The following is an 18,376-nucleotide window of genomic DNA, read 5'->3' as shown; positions in this document are numbered from 1 at the left end:
GGGGTTCTCTTTCTCAAGATTTATTTAGTTAAGTACCTAGAAGGCAACTTAATTAAATTTGTGGATGACATCAAGTTGAGAGAAGATAGTCACATGGACTCTAAAGAGAAAATGTATGTTAGAGACTATAAAATACAAATTAGCCTTTTATAAATCTAGAAACAAAGACCTCAAACAATTAATGACTTATCCAATTATAAGGGCAAATACAAGTTAAAAGTCAGAGACTTAATTCTCCCTATTGAAAATAAAAAAGGAGACTTCCCCTTCCCTTTTTGGAGAGCTTTTACATTAGAAAACTGATAAGTTCTCTCTCTCTCTCTCTCAACATTTTCTATTCATTTAGGAGAGAGGGAGAGTGAGTGAGAGGGAGAGAGAATCTGAAGCCGACTCCACACTGAGCATACAGTGGGATGTGAGCCGGATGTGGGGCTTAATCCAACAACCATAAATCCATCACCTGAGCTGAAAGCAAGAGTCTGATTCCTAACCAACTGAGCCACCCAAGTATCCCTCTGTCTTTTTGAAAGATATAGGAATCTTACTAAAAGCTAAATATAGCTCTTGCCAGCTTTATGACCCAGGATTGTCTTTCTTAGGGATCTGGGAGACATCACTTTGGAAGGTAATCATCAAGGAATATCCTGACCCTGTTTCCCAGTTTCTGTGGGATGGTAGGAGTTCAGCTTTGGCAGCACACACCTCACACCAAGTTATAAAACCATTTCCTATTATATAGATACAAGTGCGTGTTTCCTCTATATAAAGTCTATTAGCTAACATAGATAGTCACCCCAGTTACTTGGTGAATTTAGGATGAACTGTGTGACAAATGGTGCTGTCAAATCTTCTTTCTTGAGGACCAGTTCAGGTTTATCTTGAGAATATGTGTGTAGGGATTGTATCTCCTTGGCTCCAGAAGAGGGGGTGAGGTTTCTTTCTGCATTGGCATTGTCTTTAACAAGTGATTGCATGGGATGCATATCACATTCTTATTTAATAATATTTATTTAATAATAAGTTGTTTTCTTCCTCTTCTACCTTCATGGAGAAGTTTCCTGGGTTGGGAGGAGATTTTGTTTTCATTTATATTTCCCCAACACAAGGTCACAGGGCACTGGAAAAGATGGAACAGTTACATAGTTCTAGTAATGAATATAGTAAATGCATTTATTTATTTATTTATTTTAAAAAGATTTTATTTATTTATTTGGGAGAGAGAGCACAAGCAGGGCAAGGAGCACAGGGAGAGGGAGAGGGATAATCAGATTCCCCGCTGAGTATGGAGACTGAAGTGGGGCTTGAAGGAGGTCTTGATCCCAAGACCCTGAGTTTATGACCTGAGGTGAAGTCAGAGGCTTAACCTACTGAGTCACCCAGGTGCCCCTGCAAATGCATTTAAATGTGTCAGATAGTAAAGGGAAAGTGGATTCAAAGTTCTGAGATACATCTCTAGTACTTATTTATCCTAATGCTAGAACTTTTTACTTTTTTTTTTTTTAAAGACTTTATTTATTTATTTGTAAGAGAGAGAGAGAGTGAGAGCGAGCACAGGCCGACAGAGTGGAAGGCAGAGTCAGAGGGAGAAGCAGGCTCCCTGCAGAGCAAGGAGCCCGATGTGGGACTCGATCCCAGGACGCTGGGATCATGACCTGAGCTGAAGGCAGCTGCTTAACCAACTGAGCCACCCCCGCGTCCCCTTTTTACTTTTTTTAAAGATTGTTTATTTGAGGGAGAGAGAGAGAGAGAGAGAGAGAGAGAGAGGACACAAGAGGAGGAGGAGGTAGAGAGACAGAGAGAGAGAGAATCTCAAGGAAACTCCCTGCTGAGTGCAGAGTCAGATGGGGGACCTGTCCCAGGACCCTGAGATGATGACCTGAGCCAACACTTAATGGACTGAGCCCCCCAGGCACCCTGAAGTTTGTACTTTTGGATCACTTTCCTCCAGTTCCCACTCCCCCTACCTCTATCTCTGGTAACCATAAGTTTGATCTCTTTTCACTGAGCTTTTGCTTTTAGATTCCACATATCATATGGTATTTGTCTTCCTGTATTTGACTTATTTCACTTAGCATAATGCCGTCAAGGTCCATTCATGTTATTGTTAAATGGTAGGATTTCCTCATTTTTTAATGGCTGAATATTCCTATATTATTGCATTCCATATCTATATATACCAAAATTTCTTTTTTTAAGAAGATTTCATTTATTTGAGGCAGAGCGTGTACAATTTGGGGGGATGGAGGGAAAGGAGAAAGAGAGAAGCAGGGTCCCTATAGAGCAGGGATCCTGACCCAGGGCTCCATCTCAGCTCGTTAATGACCTAAGCTGAAAGCAGACACATAACCAACTGAGCCACCCAGGCACCCATATATGGTAACTTCTTTAACCACTCATCTGTTGAGGAACACTTAGGTTGTTTCCATGTCTTATTACCATATCTTGGTTATTATAAATAATGCTGCTATGAATATGATGATGCAGATATCTTTTTGAATTAGTGTTTTTGTTTCCTTTGGATATATTCCCAGAAGTGGCATTACTGGATCATATGGTAGTTTTCATTTTAATTTTTTGAGGAATCTCCATATTGTTTCCCATAGTGGCTACACCAAATTACCTTCTCATCCACCTTGTAGAAAGGTCACATATAGCATCATGATGACTATGGCTAACTCTGCTGTATGAAGTCCAGGAAAGTTGTGAAGAGAGTAAATCCTGACAGTTCTTATCACAAGAAGAAAATATTTTTCTTCTTTATTGTATCTGTAGGAGAATATGGATGTTAGCTGAATCCAGTGTAGCAATCATTTTATAATATATGTAAATCAAATCACCATACTATTGTCCTTAAACTTATATAGTGATGTATCAATTATTTCTCAAAAAAAAAAAAAAACCCCAGAAAAAACATTTTGAGATTAGAGATAAGACCGGTACCTTACTCTTGTCTGAGTAGTTTTGAGTAGAAAGATTCCAGAAGGATAGCAAAAATTAGACGTACTTCTCCTCAATTCATCATCCCTTCACTATCTTTCTTCTAAGGTGGCTTCTAAATTCCAGAATGTTCACACAATTCTGTAGGATTGGTGTGTGGGCAGTGGGAGTGATTTAGGAGAGGATTCTGGTTGCTGGCACACCATTATGTGTACCACACAGTCATTTTCTCAGCTGTGCATCATTTAGTCTTAATCTGGAGTAGAGCGTGTCATTGTTGCCTCCACCCCACAGATGTTCACCTTTCCATCGGCTCTCCATTCCAGTGATCACTGATCCCTCCACCAAGAACCCCACCTTTCTTATCAGCAGGGACAAAACCCTTACAGCAACTGGCTCTTTTTCTTTCACGAGTTTTTGAGAACTTGTTGAGAATACTGGTGAGGGTCACAGAGTACAAGTAAAGCTTGGGAAAGAACACAATTGGTCAGTGCTTCACAATATCATTTTATCTCAATGTTTTTCATCTACTTTGGACAACCTATAGAGTTATCCTGGAGAAAATATGAAGAGAAAATAATATTCTTATAGCTCAGATGACAAAGTGTTGCCTAATTGTCATTAAAAAATTGTCATAAAAGGCTGGTAATTCAGAGGATGGTAGAGGGAGGCTGAAGTAAACATTGTGAGGTGGATAAAGCATAAATTCTTATAGCTGACCAATTCATTTCTTTTGACATTTATTTTGAAATCATTACAATAATGTCAGTCACGTGTTTCTTAAAGGAAAGTTAATGGCAGATGATCTTTACAAAGTGACAAAATCGGTACCACAAAAGCATTTTCTTTGAAATCCGCAACATATTTGAAGCTCATTGTCTATACATTACCAACTTTTTATATTGCTTCTTTATCTAGAGATAAGAGGATTTTCCAAATTAGAGATATGCATTTAATTATTAACAAAAACATTTTGTGTTTGGAAAATTTATAGGCAAAATTTCTCCTTGTTAGCTGAACATTATAAAACACTAAGGAAATTCATATGCCCTTTAAAAGAAGGGTTTGTATGAGGTTAGCCTACAAAGCATAAAATGGGCTAATTTAGGAAAGTACAAATGCAATCTGCTAAATATATAGCAATGTTGTTATACTGTGGAAAAAAGGAGGATAGTCTCCAAGGGTGGAGTTTACATATTTCTTGCGGTATAAATAACTGTATTGCAAGGGAACAGAAAAAAGAGAGAGAGACAGGAAGAGAGAAAGGAGGACTACCATGGACTAAAATGGTAAAGGGGAGCTGGAAATGTAGAACTTTGTGGGTTGTGTGGAGGGAAATAAATAAGAATGGGGTTTCCACTCTTCTAACATAGTTCATACTGGAGTGTGGCTGATGGAAAGAGATGAGTTCCTCTTAGGGCTTGCTCAGTTTGCTGTGGCTGGGGGATAACTAAGTACATATATGTAGAACTGGAGTTCGTGAAAGAAGATTTAGCTACAGATAAAGATTTGGGGATTATTGTTTTAGAGATGATAGAAAAGTTATTGAATGTTATTGAAGGTATAAATTAAGAGAATCTGAAAGCCACGAATATTAAAGGTTTCTAGATCAAAAGGAGACATGAGATTAGGAAAAAAAATGCTGTCTCCAAAGTATTCACTGGCTTTCCACACTACATTTAAGTAAGGGGGAAACAAATAATTGAAAACTTAAAAAATACATGAAAATTTGCCACCAACTAAACACAATGGGTCACTGTTTCCACCAGCATCATTACTCTGGGGACTATAGTAGGCAAAGTTGTGAATCACATTATTCTTTCGTTTCCTACTTTGTGGCCCTAAATCTCTCCAGTATGAAATAATCCCCAGAAGACTTGTGTCTCAGACTGTGCACAGCCTTATCCCAAATGTCCCTAGTACTTTAGAGCTTTCCTTGTTAGTCCATCCATTTATGCTTTTTCTCCATGAAAACCTCGTTATCTTCTTTTCTGTTTTTCCCTTCAGTATCAGCTAAATTATCTGATGCATGATGTGCTCAACACTAATGAACACTGATGATATTATATATGTGTATACACACATAATATATGCATATATATAAATATTTATATGTACTTTATATATATATATATAATATTCTCTTTTTTCTCCCAAATAACACATATATATTGTCATTCTAAAGGCATGGTTATAATTTAGACAGGATAGAGGATTGAAGAAGTTGGTTGGGGCAAAGGTAACTCTTGTGCTTAAGCTGTACAAAAATGAACTCGTTATTTATTGTAGAGACAGTTTAAATAGTAGGCTTAGTTGATTTTAAAAGTTATATAGTTTTAGAAAATGTCAAGAATAACAGAAGAATAAGATAGAAAATCACATCAGCCTGGGAATAACAACTGATAGCATTTCTATGCCTCTTTTTTTATACATGTTAATTTCAGATCACTGCCACCATTATTATCTTCTAACCATTTTCTCTTTGTCATCTTTATTGACAAAACTGGTTGAGTGCCCATTCTGTCCCAGCACTGGATTAGGTGTCTTACTTGGAGTATTTTAGTCTCAAAACAACTTATACTATAGATATTATTTTCTTTATTTTGCAGAAGAGGAATTGAGACTTAGAGAAGTTGTGGAAAGACAAATAGCTAGTGTTGGAAGAAGCAGGATACACATCTGGACAACCTGAATCCTGAGCTGTACTTTTGAGATTATGCTATATTAAACTGGGTGTTGTTTAAAGTCTTGAAAAAGCAGTCATGATAACAGAGTCATCTCTTAGTAACCTTTGTGTTATTTTTCTTCCAGTCAAGCCTTTTGAACTTACATCTTTTGAATGCTAGTTGTGGTGAGCTTGGTTTACAAAGATGCTTTGTAGTATAATTACTTCATAATTAGCGTAACTCTTCTATCCATTCTTCATTTGCAAAAGATTTATTTTTGTTGCTTATACTTTTATTCTTTGCCTGGTAGTAGGTAACAGTGTAATTAGTAACCATAGCTAGTTACATACTACTTTTAGAATAACTTTGTGCCCTGAATTGAGTTATAATGTCCTGAATTGAGTAGTAAAGTGTGCAATAATATTTTCTAGGCACAAGATAAAGTAAAGAGGAAATTTGAAACTTTAGGACAATACTGTGCAAATCAGACATGCTGTCTGAACCACACTGATGCTTCATTATAATTAAATCAATATAATAATTGTGTTTCTCTTAAATTTATCAAATCCAGATAAACTCTTTCATATTCTCTGGGTTTCAAATTGTCAGATTCAGCAAATAAAAATATACCAAGTTAAATTTGAATTTCAGATAAATGACAAAAACAATATTTTTAGTATAACTATGTCACTAATAGTGCATACAATATATTTACACTTAAAAAAATCATTGTTTATTCAAAATTTGCATTTAATTGGGCATCTAGTTAGTACTTTTGTTCACATATCTATCTGGTGAGTTTCCTTAGTCTTAGACAAATACTTTTCAATCACTTGAATGATTTCAGAGCCTTTCCTTTGAGAAAATTAATGTCCTTCACCCAGTGCATCCTGTAACTTCTCACGGAGTGGTGCTGGGGAGACCTCCATCTTGTCTGAAATCAGGAAGTGGTTTCCTAATGACTCACATTGAATGACCCTCTGGTATGTGACATATGTTATTCTCTTCCAACAGCACATATGCACTTATTAAAGAACTCAATCATATGATTAAGACAGCATTTAGAAAGACACTCTAAAGGTCATGCTTCATTTTCCTTGGAGATTGTGATGTGTTTTCCCATAGCAGGGCAAGGAAGCTGTGAGAGGTGGGAATGGAGACTCTTTGAGTGTGTATACTTTTATGCAGTCATTTTAATGGTATCTTAAATATATACCCTCGTTTATCTTTAGTATTTTACTTATTATCTTACTTTATGACATGTTGGTTTTTATTTTATTTTATTTATTTATTTGATAAAGATGATAAGTAGGCAAAGAGGCAGGCAGAGAAGAGGGGTGGGAAGCAGGCTCCCTGCTGAGCAGAGAGACTGATGTGGGGCTCGATCCCAGGACCCTGGGATCATGACCTGAGCCAAAGGCAGAGGCTTTAACCCACTGAGCCACCCAGATGTCCCATATGCCGTGTTGGTTTTTATATAAATTTGTATGCTGCCTTTAAAATCTCACCTGGAACCATGAGCCGTCCAGTGTGGCATAATATGAAATATAGAGTATCACTAGGACATATAATTGGCCAAAGAAAAAAAAATAATTAATATAATTAAGACTTTAAAGTTAACTTCCATATATAGGATATATTGGTACTAATGGAACAAATAGACAAATGCTATGTAGTCACTAAACTTTGAAGATTTATCTTCAGAGTATATGTCTCATATTCACTCTCTTGCAGTATCCTCTCCCCATCAATCTAGGTTGGTCTCAAGACTTGCTTTTTGATTGATAGATATTGTGAAAATGACACTAGGGGAAATCTCACGCTAGAAGGTAGGAAATCTTGCAGCTTCTGCCCTTGGAGTATTTGTTTTGGTATGTTCCTTCTTGAAATCTGGCTTCCATGCTATATGTAGTGCAAACCACACAAAAATGCCATGGATCATTGTTTTTGTTAACAACCTAATGGAGATACAGCCATCCTCCAAGCTGCGAATCAGCATTCATTTCCAGACATATGGGTGAACCAAGCTGGACATTTACCCTGGTCAAGTCTTCTGATTCTTTCAGGTCTGGCCATCATCTAACTGAAATTACAGGAGAGATTCTAAGTAAGAACTTTAGGATTGAGCCTGATCTATCTATAACACTGAAATAATAAGTAGTATATTATCATTTTAAATTTCAGAATTGTTAGTTATTCAACAATAGGTAAGTGGCACAAAACACAAGCAAGCAGACAAACTCAGAATTCGGGACATTCTGCAGGACAACTTACCCAGTTTCTTTAACAGCCTAATAGCAGGAGAAAAAGATAAATAAAGGAAGGAATGTGGGTTTTTTTAGGCTAAAAGTGGGGCAGCCAGACATCATGTGTGGCTCTTGTTTAGTTCCTACAAAACAATTATAAAAAATTTTTTTGAGGCAATTTGGGAACTTTGAATACATTTACAAATTATTGATAATTCTGTTAGGAGTTAAGGTGACAAAAGATAAGGCCCTTTTTAAAAATAGTTGCATCTAAAACTGTGTGAGAGTGAAAAGATATCTTCCATTTGCTTTAAAATAATTCATCAATGAAATGAGAGAGATAAAGTGAAAAGATATTGTGAAGTAAGAATAAAAATTTTGATAATTGTTCACTCTGTGAAGGGTATATGGAAGTCCATTGTAGTAACTTCTCTACTTCAATGTATATTTGAATTTTTCATAATTAAAAATAAATGAAAATACTTTCTCAAGCAATGCAAAATATAAACCACACACATTATCTACTCATACATGTAAACTTGGAAATTATACACATATCCATATAAATATAAAAATAAATAGGATTATTGAGAAAATATATATCATAGCTGAGATTATAGATTTTATATATCAAATTAATATTTATCTTCAATAAAATATACTGATAATACTATAATAAGTAAGGTATGTAAAATACTTTATAACCAACCCTGTTTCCTTTCTTATTAATATGTTCAAAATAAAATTTAAGATTTAAGCAGAATCTTCCATCATTTTTCCTTGATGTTATTCCCTGTGCTACCCCTCCCATTTATTTTTATTTATACTAAAATGCAATACGTATATTGTATTGATTTGGAAGCTTTATGGAAGTGTCAGGGGCTAGAGGACATAGATGAAGTTACCTTATATTCCATATTAGATTCCAAAATTAACCTATCTTCAATCACAGTTTTGCAAAACAGGACAATTTTGGTTTTGTCCACATATATAAATTCTAAATAGTTAAATTAATTATTTACTAGTTACTAAAGAGTCATTACATTTTAATTCTTGAATAAATTTAGATAAATACTTAATGTATAGGAATCTGGTTAATATTCCTTCTTTCAAAGAGTCACTAAAAATAAAGAAAAGGATAGCTGCATTAAAATGTCAGAAGTGGTACCAAAGTAAATATTTTAAAGTGACCTTTAAGGCATTTTGGAGCTTTGCATTTCAAATTAATATATCAAATGGATAAATAATAACACAGATTTTTTTTCCTCATGAAAACGTCCTTTTATAAACTTGAAAAGAGCCTGAGAACCCTAAATTAAAATTGTTAAATCGTAAAATTAAGAGCTAATAGTTGGACTTCAAATAGTCAATGATAAGTGGACTCAGCTTGATATAGACAGCTTTGTAAGAATCTTTAAAATTCTTGTAATGTTCCTGCTGTGAGCTGAAGCTGTGCTAAAAACTCGTTCTTTTCAAATGACCCCAAGAAGAAACGACTCTCCTGAAAATGCAGAATGTTAAATTAATTATTAAGTTGTATTTTTAAGGCTTTCACAGACCCTAATATTATCTCAGATTCTTTGACAAAGGCCTTGATTCCTGAGTCTTTTTCATTAGGGTGGTAATTTGGTCAACTGAGAGGAAGCCTGCCCTGGTGTGATGGCAAGAGAATAAAGGTAAACTCATTTGCTTTTTGCAGATTAGTTATTAAATGTCACATTGACATTTACCAATGACATTGACAGTATGACAGGCTTCCTTTTTTCCTGCTATTCTCTGGAAAAAATTATAAATTTATAACTTAAAAGATGCTATCTACTTCCCCAAGCATCTGTGGTTAATCTGATTAAAATGATTGGGACAGAGTCAGAAGGAACATGCCACAGTTTAAAAAATGAATTCGTTTTAAAAACACTGTGTGGGGGCGCCTGGTGGCTCAGTGGGATCAAGCCCTGCATTGGGCTCTCTGCTCAGCAGGGGGCCTGCTTTCCTTCCTCTCTCTCTGCCTGCCTCTCTGCCTACTTGTGATCTCTGTCTGTCAAATTTAAAAAAAATAAAAATAAAAACACTGTGTGAAGCAAAAGTTTCTCAGTGTGTATTAATAGAAGAAAACTTTGTTTTTGTGGGTCCATTTTAATCTGTCAAAAGAGGTGATTACAAAGTCTCCATGGGTGATTTAGAGATGATCATAGAAGTACTTTGCAAAGAGATAAAAATTAATAGTAGTAGGAAATTAGTGAATTTCTTGCCAACAACAGTGTGTTATGATATAATCTCTCATAGAAAGTAATCTCTTAAAAAATAAAGCTGAGGATTTATTTTTTTTCTGCATTATCTGAACATTGATAATCCGGATCTTTCACATCCTTGAGTTTCCAGTTGTTTTTTGTTTTTTTCTCTGCTAAGATTTAGAGTAGCCACAGAGAGTGCAAGTCCAGGGTTCTTGTGATGGCTACCCCTCTGGTACTCCTGGCTCCTACTTGGCTACCCCAGGGGACTTGCATCAAGTGGACAGCTTTTTGTCTGTTGGAGCCCCTCAAACTCTTCTGTCTTAATGTCCCCTACCCAGAAGGATTGATTGCCTTCTTTTTATGTAAGGAGCTCATGCATTGTAGACCAAATGCAACCCAGTCATTCATCTGGGGGCGGATTGACAACTAATAGCAAGAATAGTCATTGCTCCAGGGGTGTTTCCATTTTAGTAACTTCTGAAGTCTAAGCAGGGTTCTCAGATTTGGGGGTACCTAAGAAATACTTGGTGAGATTATGAACAGCATTGCAGCCTTTGGATAGCATTCCCAGAAATTATTTCATTTCTGTGGAATGGGATCAAGTGATCTGTGTTTTAAACAAGCTCCCGGAGTTCTTCTTCTTCTTTTTTTTTTTTCTTTTCCTGTTATGACGTAAAAAAAAGGCTTACTGAGACATAATTCACATGCCATTTAATTCAGCCATTTAAAATGTGAAATTCAGTTGCTTTTCGTATTTTCACAGAGTTGTACAGCCATCTCCATAAAACTTTAAGGCATTTTCATCTGTCTCAAAAGAAACCTCATACCCATTTGCAGTGACTCTCCATTCTGCTACTACTTGACAACCAAGAATCTACTTTCTGTCTTCCTACACTTCCCTACTCTAGACATTTCATATAAATGAAATCATACAGTATGTGGTCTTTTGTGACTGCCTTCTGCCATTTAGCATAATGTTTTCAAAGTTCATTCATGTTGTAGCATGTGTCAGTATTTCATTTTGTTGTTGTTACTATTGCCACAGAATACTCTGTTGTAGGGTATACCTCATTTAATTGATCCGTTCATCAGGTGATGGACATTTGAGTTGTTTCCACTTTTGGACTGTTACGAATGGTGCTCATATGAACATACACCGACAAGTTTTTGTTTGGATGTATGTTTTCATTTCTCTTGGGTATAAACTTGAAAGTGGTATTGCTGGGTCATATGGTAGCTCTATGTTTAACTTACTGGAGAACTGCTAAACTGTTTTTCCAAAACAACTGTATCATTTACATTCCCATCAGCAGGTATCAGGGTTTGCATTTTCACAAATGCTTATTACAATTACCTTTTTTTTTTTTTTAAATGTTAGCCATTCTAGTGGATATCAAGTGGTATCACATTGTGTTTTTAATTTGAATTTCCTTAAGTACTAAAGACCTTGAGCATTTCCTTGTGTGCGTTTGGGCATTTGTATATTTTCTTTGGAAAAACGTCTATTCAAAACCTTTGCCTAGGATTTAATTATTTGTTCTTTTATTACTGAGTTGTAAGAGTGCTTTACATATCAATATAAGTCTCTTGTCAGATAATATGATTTGCAGATATTTTCTCCCATTATTTTGTCAGTTGTCTTTTCACTTTCTTGATGTTTGTTTTGAAGCACAAAACTTTTTAATTTTGATGTAATTTATCTATTTTTTTCTTTTGTTGTCTGTGTTTTTGGTGTCATATGTCAGAAACTGTTGCCTAACACAAGATCAAGATTTATTCTTGTGCTTCTTATAATTTTAGCTTTTACATTTAATTCTATGATCCATTTTGAGTTAATTTTTGTGTGTGGTGTATAGTAGGATTCAATTTCATTTTTTTTTTTTTTTTTGCATGTGAATATCCAGTCGTCTCAGAACTATTTGTTAAAAAGTTGTTCTTTCTCTAATGAAATGTCTCAACACCTTTGTTGAAAATCAGTTGACATAAATGTAAGACTGTCTTTGTGACTCTCAATCTGTTCCATTAATCTTTGTTTACTCTTACTCCAGCTAGCACTATACACTTGTTTACCATATATCTGGGTTAATTTTGAAATTGGGAAATGTTTGTCCTCTAAATTTATTTTCCTTTTTCAGGATTGTTCTGGCTATTCTGGGTCCTTCCCAATTCCATACAAAATTTAAGATCATCTTGTCAATTTCTGCAGTGAAGCTATCTGGGATTTTGATAGGAATTTCTTTGAATCTGTAGATCAGTATGGGGAATGTTACCATCTTGATGATATCAAGTTTTGTAATTGGTAGATATACAATGTCTTTCCATTTATTTAGATCTTCTTTAATTTCTGTCAGTAATGTTTGGTAGTTTTCAGTGTCCAGATCCTGTACATCTTTTATGAAATTTATACTAAATATTTTATTCTTTTGATGTTAATATAAATAGTTTTTTTTAATGTCATTGTTGGAATGGTCATTGCTAGCATATAGTGATAATTGATTTTTTTGTATTAATCTAGTATCTGCAAACTTGATGGATTCACTTATTAGTTCTAAAAGTTTTCAAGTGGATTACTTATGATCTGCAAATATAGGTAATTTTATCTCCTGTTTGCAAACTTTCCTTGCCTAATTGCTTGGGTCCTTGAGTAATTCTGATGCTAGAATTAGGTTAGAAGATTAGATTTTGAGAAAGTGAATTAAAAACTGAATTTCAGACAACATTTCAGATATTGACAAATAAAGACAGGATTGAGGCCTCTGAAGCCCATACTTAAAGCCCCCAAAAAGGTAGGTGTCCATTCCCCAGTACATAGATACAGCCCCTAGAAGAGATGATTGAGGACTATGCAAACAATGTAGTTAAATTTGTTTCTTTTTGGAGAATTAAAGAATAAAGCATTTTAATGACATTCCCCAAGAAAAACACATTTATACAACAAATACACAATTTTTAACACTTATTCAACTTAATAGCATATTGGAATAAAGGGAAATAAAAGTTCTTATTTTTTTAGTTCAGAGTCTATTACTTAATAGTTCTGTGAACTGGGGAGAGTCAGTTAATCTCACTGGTTTTTATTTTATTTTATTTTAAATTCAAATCCATTAACTAACATATAGTGTATTATTGGTTGCAGAGGTAGAGTTCAGTGATTCGTCTGTCTTACATACTACCCAGTGCTCATTACATCACATGCCCTCTTTAATATCCATCACCCTCTTTCTGGTTTTTAATTTGCTGATTGTAAAATAAGAAAACTAATGATAGTGTGTCTCCTTAAGGAATACATACATACATACATATTCATCAGCAGTGTATAACTTAAATACATAATGAATGACTCCTTTTTATGTCATAGTTTGTTGTTCACATTTGAAATCATTTTTCAATTAAAACATCTTTTTTATATCATAGTTTGTTCACATTTGAAATCATATTTAAATTAAAACATTATTAAAAATATTGGTATCTTTCATTCTTTGTACCCAAGATTTAAAATCTTTTTTGTTGACATCTTATATGCACCAGTTACAAAACCTGTTATTGTTAAGATGGTAATATTCTCCATATTGACATTTACAAATTGGGATATAGTCATCTTAATATAATTCATGAGAAACTAGAATTTCACTTATGGTATTAGTCATTCTCATTTATAAAGGAATGCACTCTATTTTAGAGGACTCTTTAATTTCATCTCTTAAAACCAATGTTATTTTACAATAAACCCTTACTACTAAGTTGTTCATAACCACCAGTGTTTAAAGTGGTAAGATCAACACAGACATGTACATACTTTAGTAGTAACACATCTTTTTCACTGATTTTTCTGACATTAGTTTAATTATATAACTAAAAATGAACTAGGTCGTATATTCCCTCACCATCTCTAAACACACTTGAAAGCAAACAAATTAAATAGAATAGCCTTTTCTTTTTACTTTATCCTGAAGAGATTCTTATTATCTACAAAATATTATAAATGTACATAAGACTCATTTTAAGGAATTTAAGTCTTTTGGAACTTAGCTCAATGTGATTTTTAGTTTAGGGTTGTTATAGCTGAGGAAAGTATTGGATGTCCAGCTTTTTAAAAATTTTTTTTCATAGATTGGATTCACATTGGTGACTAAGAAGGTTATATGCAAAGATGAATTATGGTACTTCATCCTGTTCTTCTTCCTCTGTCTTTTAAAACAGCATTCGCTTTGCCAAAATGAATTAATGAAATGGATCAGCTCACCCTGAACCTATCTAGAAATCGAACTTGTGTATTGGTTTAGAAATTTAAGGCAGAAAATGGGAAATTCTGGTGTTCAACTCCAACACTCAATGCCAGGAAAGACAGAGTGTGAGGTGGGAAGAGATTTTCTAAATATGGTTTCATGAATGGCTGGTGCTGGTCATTGATTTTCACCCAAGAATCCAACCTCCCATCCCCAGATTATGGTAGAGCACTGGACTGTATCTCAGGGAGCTGACTCCTGCAATCTGTTTTTCCCACGCTCCCTTGTTGGCTAACCCACAGCTAAGTTCAGTCAATGCAAAGTGTTGGGGAGTGGTTGGGGGTGGAAAGAAGATAGAAATCAGGGATTTCTCTTCTAACTAGGGAATAAAAGTTGGTCAGGGCCTGAAGATTACATAATGTTTTGAGCTCTCTTCAAGAAAAAGAATATAAAATTACATATACAAGGTACCTTTAGGAGTGTATATTCACTTAGAGTGAGAAAAGAAATCACATTTAATGATTTTAAAAAGCTGTCAAGGGATGCCTGGGTGCCTCAGTCAGTTAATGTGTCTGACTCTTGATTTTGGCTCAGGTTATGATTTCAGGGTCATGGGATGTAGATCTGTGTTGGGCTCTGTGCTTGGCAGGGAGTCTGCTTGAGATTTTCCCCTTCTGCCTCTCCCTTTCGTCTCCCCCAACTCTCTCTCCTTCAGATAAATACATTAATCTTTAAAAAAAAAAACAAATAAACAAATAAAAAGCTGAAAAATATCAGAAACAAAAATACCAAGATAAGTATCCTAAAAATTTCCATTAACATACTGCTATACCTCCATAATATTTGGTAATATTTATTTTCAATATTTTTGACTGCATACTCTTTAATTACTTTTTCATATGACAATGATTTTGTAATATTTTACCTAAACAGAGTGTAAAATAATAGTCCTTCCTCTGGCATGGCTGATCAAAACTTGTTCTTTTATTATTTATAGTAGAGATGCGCAAAACACATGATTTCTTGTGCAGACATTTTGGCTGTTCATAGTACTGCTACAGAGTTGTGTGTTGAAAACACAGAATTCTAACTTTCTACTTTGTAAGGTTTTTATAAAAAGCATATTGCACATTTATAATTATATATACCAGGTAAATTATATTCTTAAAAAAGGGCACTTTGTTTTCTTTGGATTTTAACAACCTAACTATTATCTTAGAATTTTATATGATAGACTATTAGAAGAATTTTCCTCAAAGTAGCTTTTGAATCCACACATTGCAAATGCAATTTCCCTTCCATCACCCATACACTTGGTGCTGGCACCCTAGAATACTTTTATATCATGGTAGAGTGCCCCATCCCATCAGGACATTCGATAGATATACATAATGGACAATAGAGGAGGTTCTAGAGGCCAGATTTTATACCAGGATGGCCAGCAAAAATTTCACTATATGTCAAAGTGATTGCAAGCTGCACTATATCTCACTGAGATCTCTTTAAGTTGTATCTCTAATTCTACTGCCCCTTAGTTGGATTCAAATTCTGGTAGCTACTCCCTTGTCACATGACACAAGGGAAATGTGATGATGGGAAAATTAGAATGGAAATACACCATGGTGTTAACAAACTGCAGTTAATTTGTCCTATTAAATTTCTCACTCTTAACATTTTCACAACTCAGGACCATGTAAACACATTGCTAAGGTCCTTTCCAGGGGCTCTGAGGCTTAAGTTTCAATGGTTTCAAAATAAATCCATCTTTGTTCTTTTTTTCTGTTGGTGTCCCTGCCTGGTTCTGGGTCTATAACAGACAACATCACCTCAGTGGTTCCCACTTCCTCAGTATAGCCTCTGCCATTGTTTTAGCTCCACGATGTTCTTAATTCCTGGCTTTCCTACTGATTGTAACTTGGCTTCTTAGTGATTCTAACACTTCTGTAAGAGTTACATATTTTAAATTTTCTCTGTTGAGCTACTTGTTGTGACCTTTGATTTCCTAGCTCAACTCTGCCTGATAACAAGGGCATCTATAAAACCTGAAGCTGAAGAAGGAAGAAATGGACCGTCTACAAATGAAGTATTATTAGTCAGACTGAAGGGTTTAGTCTTAGTTTGCTCTGAGAATTTAAGTTGTAAAGGGTGAGGATAGTGTAGCAAACAGTTGGAATCGTGTTTTGGTGTTCGCTGACAACTTTTTAGCCTCACCTCACCTCTCCTTCCTATTTGGCCCCACATCTTGGAGGACTACGCAGTAGGCCCAGGACCACCTTCTTCTGATGCAAGCAGGAAGAAGGTCAGTCCCCTATAAAAATTCCCCAGCCCCTATAAAAATCCCAATCCAATCTCCTTTCTTGTTCTCTTAGGGCATTTTCAGACCTGCTTGAGAGACATAATAATGATTTCTTCAGTTTCATACCCTCTTGGCAAGTGTGTGGTATCTTTATTCTCTATATTGAACCAAGTTTTTGGTGGAGGGAATTTCATTTCTTTGGAGAAGTAACAGAGAAAGATGTTTCAGTACCTAAATCTCTAAATTCTTTTTTTAAAAAATTAGGTATAATTGACATATACCATTATGTTAGTTTCAGATGTACAACATAATAATTCAATGTTTATATATCTCAAAATCCTTCATGTCTGTAGGGGCATTTGTTTTATTTAGATCTTGACTCCGTGCACAGAGCCAACTAAATGCTCATTAAAGGTTGTTACCACCATGTGAAGTTACCTAGCAGTTCAACCTAAGAAACCACACATAAATATAATACTGAGCTGCTTTTCAGAAAGTTCAACAGGGACCTTCTTTTAAGTTGCCAGCTGGAGAGGATTTTGATATTTAAACACTATTTTCTCAGAAATTTGAGAGGTGTATGATACCAAAAGAGTATCCTCATTCTTACTGTTTGTAGAAAACACCTGGGAAAAACCATAGGATACCTTTTTTTTTTTTTTTTGCCAGCTTCATGGCCTTTGATGATCAAAAATATGAGGGTCTTATTACATATTCAGTAAAACCCTGTAGACATTTCAAATGGGGCATCGGGTATTTGGGGCTTTATTTTTGCTACCTGTTCATTTTATCAGGACAATATATATTTTTCTCCTCTTCTGGAAAGTAGAACTTCATTACTATGGGTAAGGTGATGAATATATACCTTGGAAAAGAGTATTACATTCTTTAGAAAATATTTTAGGGTATATTTGTATGGACAATGACATACTCAAGCTCTTCTTGGAAAATAGATAATTAATATGTCATTGCTGAATAAATGTAAGAGGTAATACAAGGTATGTTTCTCATTCTTAAAATATTCTTAAAGAGGTATCATTTTTTCCCTCACATCTGTCATTCTTTGTTGATATTAGTAGATTACCTAACATCACATTATTTTACAATCCATCTAGTAAAGTGTGGAGGAATATTTTCTTTATTCTTGAGGATCTAGAAATTAACTAAAGCTTTTCTTTAGCCTCTCACACCTTGTCAGTTAATAATGTAAGGAGTTTTTTAGGAACCAAGAACCTAGAAGGACAGTATTCCTATTCTGAAGGCAGCAGTTTTGATAAAAATATAAAATCACCTTTTTTGAATTTACAAATGAGACAGTTAATTCAATGTTACCAGGTTGGAGTTCTGTAAGAAAAAGGGATCATTAACTGTTGTTGAAAACCCATTGCTACTAACAATTGTTATTCTTTCCCTCAAAAACATTTTATTTATTGAATATTATGCTGCCGTTACTAATAAGCACCATTATTGTACATTCTAAAAAAGAAAAAATTGTTGCCAATTGAAGTATGACACATGCTTTTTTTATCACATGGAGCTTTTCTGCACATTTTCTCTTTTGCATCTTCAAAAACATTAGTAATACTATATTTCATTAAAGAATGCTCAACTTTGGGCTCTCAGATTTTCTTTTCAGCCACTGGCACTTTTTTTTTTTTTTTAAAGTTTAGATGTTGACACTTTCTTAATCATTTCAGATGGTATGAAAATAAAGCTTTTCAACATCAAGCAAGCAGTCATTGTAAATGGCAGTTAAGCTTAAAGCATGAAACTA

The 18,376-nt window shown here is 34.7% G+C and overlaps 1 long non-coding RNA gene across 1 annotated transcript; it reads right to left on the bottom strand.

Moving 5' to 3' along the window:
• Nucleotides 1–448: 448 nt before the first annotated feature.
• Nucleotides 449–3,020, bottom strand: LOC101691043. The gene is made up of 3 exons (XR_001179789.2): nucleotides 2,941–3,020; nucleotides 2,621–2,766; nucleotides 449–1,117 (listed from the first exon to the last, which is right to left on the bottom strand). It is a non-coding gene; the product is annotated as an uncharacterized LOC101691043 (long non-coding RNA).
• Nucleotides 3,021–18,376: the final 15,356 nt, after the last annotated feature.

Source organism: Mustela putorius, unplaced genomic scaffold (genome assembly GCF_011764305.1).
Source record: "Mustela putorius furo isolate JIRA1106 unplaced genomic scaffold, ASM1176430v1.1 tig00003834_pilon_pilon_pilon, whole genome shotgun sequence".
Classification (NCBI taxonomy): domain Eukaryota; kingdom Metazoa; phylum Chordata; class Mammalia; order Carnivora; family Mustelidae; genus Mustela; species Mustela putorius.
The sequence above is the reverse complement of the archived record's forward strand: the minus strand, read 5'-3'. Positions and strand labels throughout refer to the sequence as shown.